The sequence below is a fragment of the Gorilla gorilla genome, chromosome X, assembly GCF_029281585.2.
Source record: "Gorilla gorilla gorilla isolate KB3781 chromosome X, NHGRI_mGorGor1-v2.1_pri, whole genome shotgun sequence".
NCBI lineage: Eukaryota > Metazoa > Chordata > Mammalia > Primates > Hominidae > Gorilla > Gorilla gorilla.
The window spans coordinates 134,183,924-134,192,307 of record NC_073247.2 but is presented as its reverse complement, the minus strand read 5'-3'; the positions used below and the strand labels follow the sequence as shown (position 1 = coordinate 134,192,307).

The 8,384-nt window shown below is 35.3% G+C and overlaps 1 pseudogene; it reads right to left on the bottom strand.

Moving 5' to 3' along the window:
- Positions 1–7,050: 7,050 nt before the first annotated feature.
- Positions 7,051–7,881, bottom strand: LOC101127291 (large ribosomal subunit protein uL3-like; annotated as a pseudogene).
- Positions 7,882–8,384: the final 503 nt, after the last annotated feature.

Sequence of the window (8,384 nt, the reverse complement as noted above, 5' to 3'; positions counted from 1 at the left end):
CTGAGAGGTGAGGCATCCTAAAGTCACTAATTGCCCAACCCTTAGAAGCTCCTCCATACCAAACAAATTTTAAGTTGTTTAGCAATGCACTCCCCATATTCCTCTGCTCCTAACTTATCTTTCCAGTCTTATCTGTCAGTACATTCCCTCATATCACTCACTCTATTTATTCAGCACTGCTCACGATTACCCAATGTTTTTTACATCTCAGCAGTTTTGTTGTTGTTGTTACAATCACCTCTTTCCTGTAATATCTTACTCTCTTGTCCGAATATCTCTCCAAGTCCAAATTCTAAATATTTGTTTATGGCTTTACTTAAATACTATTTTGTTCATATTCTCCCTATCCAAAAGCAATATTTATCTCCTTTGAACTCCAAGTACATCTTAATTTCCCCTCTTTTATGGTGTTTATCACCTTGTATCCTGAATTATTTATTTGTGCACAAACCTTATAATGTTGGTTAAATTGTAAACAACTTAATGGCAGGGATAACATATATCTTTCTATCACCTTTGGGGTTTAGATGACAATCATGAGAAACTTAGTTAATGATTAATAGATAAATTAATGTGTCCGTCTAGTCAGGACATCAGAGCTCTTGTTTTCATAATGGCTGACCTGGCTATATCCAACAATTCTGTGATTGCCCCAATATCCATTGATATTTAGTGATGCTCATAGGTAGTTCAAATGAAAGGACTCAAAATGAACCTGTCGTCTGGGCTACACATTGACAAAACAGACACAGTTCTGATATGAGCACAAAAGTTTTATGTCATTTTGATAAATAACTGAAGTTATAATTGGTAGTACCCTTGTTTTGCTTTATAATCTCTAATGTCACTAGATTGAATATCTTTCAAGAAGTATAATTACACATCTTTCATCATAATAAAAAAGTTTGTGTGACATTTAGTTCTTAAATCATGATATTTGCTATGAATTATGAGAACAATGTTGGCCTTTGATACCATGGTGATGCTACTGTACTGTGAATTTTGGTTATAATTCATATTTTCTGCCATGTCTAAAGCATTATGAGTATCATATGAACAGCATCATAATACATATTCTTTATGCTAACCGAAATACGATTACTTGAATGACTCTCTAGAGCATATTATGATGAAATTTAAAAACATTTTCTAACTTAATTTTTTGTTTTTTAGAAACTTTCATATTATTAATATACACTTTTTTCCTATGAATATTACAATTCTTAGCCTAAAATAGACTTATAGCCATAAGAATAAGTAAGTCAAATTTGAATTTATCCTGTCCAGATGATAATAAATGTTATAGAAAAGTATGTTTTCCTAAGTGAAAGTGATTAGATAAACCTAGAGTCAGAGAGTTTCAAGTTTGAAATAAACATGTTGGGACATCCAATCTACCTTGCCACTTAAAGTAGAAATCTTTATATACTGGTCCTGACAGGTGACCATCTTGTTCCTATCTGAACTGCTGTGGTAAAATCTACTTCTCCAACTAGTTTCAGTCCTGTCTTTTGGGGTGACAGAAAACTAATTCTTGTCTAAGACAATTTTCAAATATTTGAAGATGAATTTCCCTCTTAGTCTTGTCCTGATTTTTATTTTTGGTTTGTTTAGCCATTTTCACAACAATTAATTAGTCAGTTAATTAATTGTTTTTTTAAAAGATAGAAACCTAGCTCCTCTGGTAAACCTTTTCTGAATGTTTTCTAGCTTTTTTAATGCTCTCTCCAAAATACAGAACTCAGAACAAAAGACCACATAATTTTTGTTGACCAGCCATTATAGAAATGTGTGGGACTATTGCTATCCGTAAATTGGCCATTATATTTCTGTTAATGTAGATTCCTGGATAGCTAGTTCATGTTTATCATTCTTTTATAATCATCTTGTGATCAACAAACATTCCCAGAATCTTTTTCACATGAGTTTCTGCCCAGGTTTATTTCCTTTGGACTGTTATTAGGTAATTGATTTCTTAAATGCCTAAAAGCTGTTTAAGTAATGCATGCTTATCAAATGTATTTTATAAAATACAGAGCATAAAAAATGAAACACATAACCCGACGATGTACAGATAATAATTGTTAAAATTTTGATGTGTTTTCTTCCACTTTATGTTTGGATAATGGAAGTTGTAGCGTATGAATACCCTGATTTTTTAGTTATGTCAAATAATGTTTTTGTACCCATAAAATGCTGAAAAGGTAGTATGTGTATGCTTATTTTTATTCTGTAGTTATTTGTAATTGCCATTGATAAATTCCCTGTGACTTTATGTTTTCAATTTTTGTGTTTTAAATGTTATAAATAATGCTGACACTGAGACACTTAGGTAATACATTGGGGCAATATGTTATTTATCTGAAAAAATGCTGTTACACCTTCATCTCACAGAATACAATAAAATAAATTCCCTAAAAATGAGAGATGTATATACAGATGGTCCCTGACTTACGATGGTTTTACTTACAATTTTTTTTTACTTCAAGGTGGAGCAAAAGTAGTACACATTCAGTAGAAACTGTACTTTGAGAACGCATACAACTATTCTGTTTTTCACTTTCAGTACAGTACTTAATACATTACATGAGATATTTAAAACTTTATTATAAAATAGACTTTGTGTTAGATATTTTTGCCCAACTACAGGCTAATGTCAGAGTTCTGAGCACATTTAAGATAGACTAAGCTAAGCTATAATGTTTAGTAGGTTATGTATATTAAATGCATTTTTACTTAACAATTCTTTCAAGTTACAACAGGCTTATCAGGTCATAATCCCATTGTTAGTCAAGGAGCATCTATAGTAAGAAAAGCTAATAACACTTGGAAGAAAATATAGGTAAATTTAGGCCTAATGGGAAAGAATTTGTAATCATATAAGAAACAACAAAGTGAAAATCAATACATTTGATTACATAAAAGACATTCAGAAGTTAAAAAAATATATAGATGAAAATGTTATTTGGCATTTTGTGAAAAAAATGTTTTTAATCATTGATCTTCATAATATATAAAACCATACAAATAATATTAAAAAATTTAAATTCCACTGGTATAACGTATAAGAAACATGAAGAAATAATTTGCAAAGCAATAGTTTCTTAACAGACGTATTATGGCCATGTGTATGTATAAAAGTATTCATTGCCCAATATAAATGCTTTGCACTAAAAGAATGTGAAAATAAAGTTACAGGATGTAATATGAGTCTCCAAAGCATGTTTTAATGGTTGTATATTTAACATAATGGGGAAATGCTAACAATTAATGCTGTTAGAGAAAAATAGGATATTATGTACATATGATTATAATTTAATAAGAAAAAATATGTATAGTAATAAAAATGAAAGGCCATGCATCATTATGTGAACATTAGTTATTTCTATGTGGAATATTTGTGCATGATGTTTAATCGTTTCTTTGGGCCTTTAGCACTACTTAAATCTGTTGTTCAAAAATTAGAATTACAATTATTTGCCTATTTAAAATATACTGTGATAAAAATCAAGATTAACTAGTCCTGATCATCAAGCATCCTTTTTTTTAAGTTCCTATTATCCTATCAGTCTTCTCGTAGACACAGGAAAACTTATTACAAAACTTAGGCACTTGGAATCTAGTTGTAGAGTCATGTGAGGAGCCATTTAAACATTTTAGACAGGGACCATTTAGACCATTTAGAATTAAGTTCGCCCTAAGTCTGGTTGATTATCCAAATCATGCAGATAAGCTTCTCAAAAATACAGATCCCAGGTTTCTATTCCTAATGATCATTGCTCAGTATGTTTGGAGTGAATAGGCATCTGTATTTTTTAGGGCTTCTTCAATGACTCTGATGATCATCCAGGCTTGGCAATCACTGAAGTAGACAACTTATGCAATCAAATAAACTAGAAATAGAATGATCAAGAGATATGGAGGAGCAAGAGTATAATCAGTGTGTGTGTGCGGGGGGTGGTGGGGATGGAATAGTCAAGAAAGCTTGCATGAGGTGAACCAAGAGGCAGATTTAGCCAAAGGGAAAATTTACGATTTTCACTCTGTGTTATTTGCTCAGACCTAGACTCTTTCTCAAAAGGTATTTGAGTTTCTTCACACACATACACACACACACAAATTTCTGTCTACATAGAAATATATATTTCTAAATATTTCTTTAGAAACATATATATTTAATTATCAACAGCCATATGTTACATATTTTTATTATCCTATCTCAATAAGTTAATAACTAAATTATGATAAGAATTACAATAAAAATTCAAGGCCATGAAAAGAGAGGAAAGCAAATTTAATCTTGCAGTTAGTATAATTATTCAGTTACATTTATGCAGCATTTATTCATTTAATAAATATCGCGGCCTACTATGCCCCAAGCTTCCACTCTTCTATTTGATTGGAATAAACCAATAGATAAATCAGGCAAAAATCTCTGCTCTTATAATGCTCATATTCTGGTGGGGAAGGCAAACAAAAATGAACAAAATGAGTAAGTTATTTAATATGTTAGAAGATGATAATTATCTAGAATGTGTGGAAAGGAAGAATCAGTATTAAATAAGATTGTCAGGGTGGGCTTTCTTCAGAAGACGTCATTTCAATAAAGAATTGAGGCTCAAGAGGGAGTAAACCATCCAGGTATTCAAAGAAAAATGCTCAAGGTAAAGAAAATAGCCAGTGCAAAAGCCCTAAAATGACAGTGTGCCTAGTGTGTTTTAGAACTAGTCAGGAAGGGCCGGGTGCGGTGGCTCATGCCTGTAATCCCAGCACTCTGGGAGGCCGAGGTGGATCACAATATCAGGAGATCGAGACCATCCTGGCCAACATGGTGAAACTCTGTCTCTACTAAAAATACAAAAATTAGCCAGGCATGGTGGTGGGTGCATGTAATCCCAGCACTGGGGAGATTGAGGCAGGAGAATCCCTTGAACCCAGGAGGCAGAAGGTTGCAGTGAGTCGAGATGTCGCCACTGCACTCCAGCCTGGCAACAGAGCAAGACTCCGTCTAAAAAAAAAAAAAAAAAAAGAGTCAGGAAGCCAGTGGGGCTCAGGTGAAGCGAATGAGAGAGGAGTAGGAGATAAGGTCAGAGAGGTAATGGGGATGTCATATTGGAAGGACACTGGCTTTTATTTTGAATGAAATCAGGAGTCCCACTCCCAGCTTCTGGCACTGATCTGATATCTGTCTCTATAATTTTGTCTTTTCTAGGATGTGATATAAATGAAATCATATATATGCAATTTGTGTCTGGCTTCTTACCCTAAAAATAGGGCTTTTAATATTCTATGTTGTGTGCATCAGTCTTTTTATTGCTAAATAGTTGTCATTGTGTAAGTCTACCACAGTTTGTTTAGCCATTCACTATTTGATGAACAATTGGACACTTTCCAGTTTTTGGCTATTATTAATAAAGCTGTTATGATCATTTGTGTGAAGTTCTTTGTGTGGACACATCTTTTTTATTTCTCTTGGATAAATTACTAGTATTCAACTGGCTGGGTCATATGATAAGTGTATGTTCATTTTTTGAAGAAAATGCCAAAATCTTTTTTAAGGTCTTTGCATACTTTGCATTCCTACCAGCAACGCATGGAAGTTAAATTTGTTCTTCCTTCTTGTATTTGCATTAAAAAATCTAGGTAGTTTTACAGTATAGTAGGTGTGTAATGGTATCTTATTGTGGTTTTAATTTACATTTTCGTAATGGCTAATGGTGTTGATCATCTTTTCATGTGCTTATTTGTAATCTGTATCTCTTCTTTGATAAAGTATCTGTTCAAATCTTTCCTCTATAAATTTTGTTGTCTTATTACTACAGTGTATGGTTTGCATGTTTTGTCCCTTACAAATCTCATGCTAAAGTGTGACCTCTAATGTTGAAGATGGGGCCTAGTAGGGATCATGGGGGCATATCTCTCCTCAGGAATTGCTTGGTGCCCTCCTTTGTGGAAATGAGTGAGTTTTCACTCTGTGTTCACACGAGATCTGATCATTTCAAAGAGTGTGGCGCCTCTCCTCTCTCTCTTGCTCCCTCTCTCACCATGTGACATGCTGGCTCCCCTTCACCTTTCACCATGATCATAAGCTTCCTGAGGCCCTCACCAGAAGCACATACTGGTGCCATGCTTCTTGGACAGCCTGCAAAACCATGAGCCAAAGAAGCCCCTTTTCTTTCTAAATTACCCTGCTTCAGGTATTCCTTTTATTGCAATGCAAATGGGCTACCACATACAATATTGAGTTGTAGTTTTTTTTAAAAATTCTGTGTATAGGTCTTTTATCAGATACGTATTTGGCAAATATTTTCTCTTTGTGGCTTTTTAATGTTTGTAAAATTGTGTTTTAAAGAACTACAGTTTTCAATTTTAATTATGTCTTATTTATTGTTTATTTTTCTTTCGTGGTTTGTATTCTTGCATAGTCACTATATCTTTGGATAGTCAAAATTCAGGAATATTTTCCCCTAGGTTTGCTTTTAGAAGTTTTATAGTTTTACATTTACCTTATGATATATTTTTAATTAATTTTTGTATGTGGTTTGATGTATGGTTCAAGGTTCATTTATTAATAGAGATCCATACATTTCCCAGTAACATTTTTCAAAAGACTATCCTGTCCCAGTGAATTATATTGGCAATTTGTCAAAGAAATCAATGGGACATATAGATCCATGTCTATTTCTGCATTCTCTATTTTGTTCCATAAATCTCTATGTATGTCCTTTTATCAATGCCACACGGACTTGATAATTATAAACTTGTAAGCCTTAAAATTAAATAGTAAAATACCTTGAATTCTATTTTCCTTAAAGTTGTTTGCATAATTCCAGGTTCTTTGATTTTTTCATATAAAATTTATAATTAGCTTGATAACTTTTATGAAAATAAAGCAGCCTGATGGAATTTTGATTGAGAATGTCTTGATTCATATCAGGAAATTTGATATCTTAATATATTGTTTTGTAATGTATGATCACTGTATATCTCTCCTCTTACTTAGATCTTTCTAGATTTCTCACAGAAATGTTTTATTTGTATTTATTTATTTTTTTCAGTGGAAAATAATTTTTATTGAGACCCCACCAAGTGCAAAATCTGTTCCTGGCATTAAGCTCCTTCTTCCTTTGCAATTTGGTCTTTCTTGAGTGGTCTCATGAATGTTTTCTTCTCCTTCATGGTCTGGAAGTGGCAATGGCCAAACTTGGAGGTGGTGTCAATGAACTTAAGGTCAATCTTCTCCAGAGCCTGCCATTTGGTCTGGACCAGCAAGGACTTGCACAGGGTGAGCACTTGCTTCTTGGTTCCCACCACATAGCCTTTCAGCATGACAAAGTCATCGGTCACTTTGTCACAGTGGACAAAGCCACCCAGAGGGTTGATGCTCTCGTCAGACAGGTCATAGTCAATGGAGGCATTGTTCTTGATCAGTTTGCTGTCCATGATAGGGTAGCCCTGGCCGATCTTATAGATCTTCTTGTTGATCTCAGTGCCATGATGGTAGCCTTTCTGACCAGCGTGTGCCACAGAGAAGGCCACATGGGCAAGATGCCATGCCCCAATACAGGCCACCTTGCATAAGCCTCGGTGGGTCTTGTAGGGCAGCTTCTTGGTGTGCCAACAACTGGTGACCCCTTTGTAGCCTTTGCCCTTGGTCACCCCGATGACTTTGATCATCTCATCTTGCCCAAACACTTGGTTCACAGGTACCTGCTGCTCGAGCCTCTTCTGGGCCCAGTCCAGCTTCTCGGCCACAGTGCCTCTGTTCACCTAGATCTCCATCAGGTGGGCTTTCTGGTGCAGAGGAAGCAGGCGTATCTGGGTGTGGGCAATGACGCGGATGACTTGGCAGTACTTCTTCATGCTGCTGAAGTCCTTCTACACCTGCTTTTTGCCATCCTCTTTCTGCCATTTCTTGCAGTACTTGGTAAAGGGCTTCTTCTTAGATTTATGTCAGTTCTTATAGAAATGCCTTTTGCACTCACTGCTGATGTGCTCAGCAAAGATGGTCTTGAAAGTCCAGATGCCTCGAAGGGTTTCCCCATATCCCACAATGCCCACAACCACCATGGCCACAGCCTCTACCACCTCCTTCGTATTCACCTTGGATCCTGGCCTATTGACTTCCCCTCACGATGTGGGTCATGCCAACCTTGTATCTCAAGAAGGCTGTGAGGTGGACCAGCTTGGAAGGGTCATCCTTAGGGAAACTCTTCACCTTCCCACAATGCCTGCAATTGTGCTTTCAAGGCAGGAAGCCGAGGGACCCATGTCTGGGAGTGGAGAACTTTCTGTGAGATATCATGCCGTCAAATCCCACTGGAGAAATGTTTTATAGTTTTAAGCACATAAGCATTACATTTTGTTAGGCTTATTTATGAGTA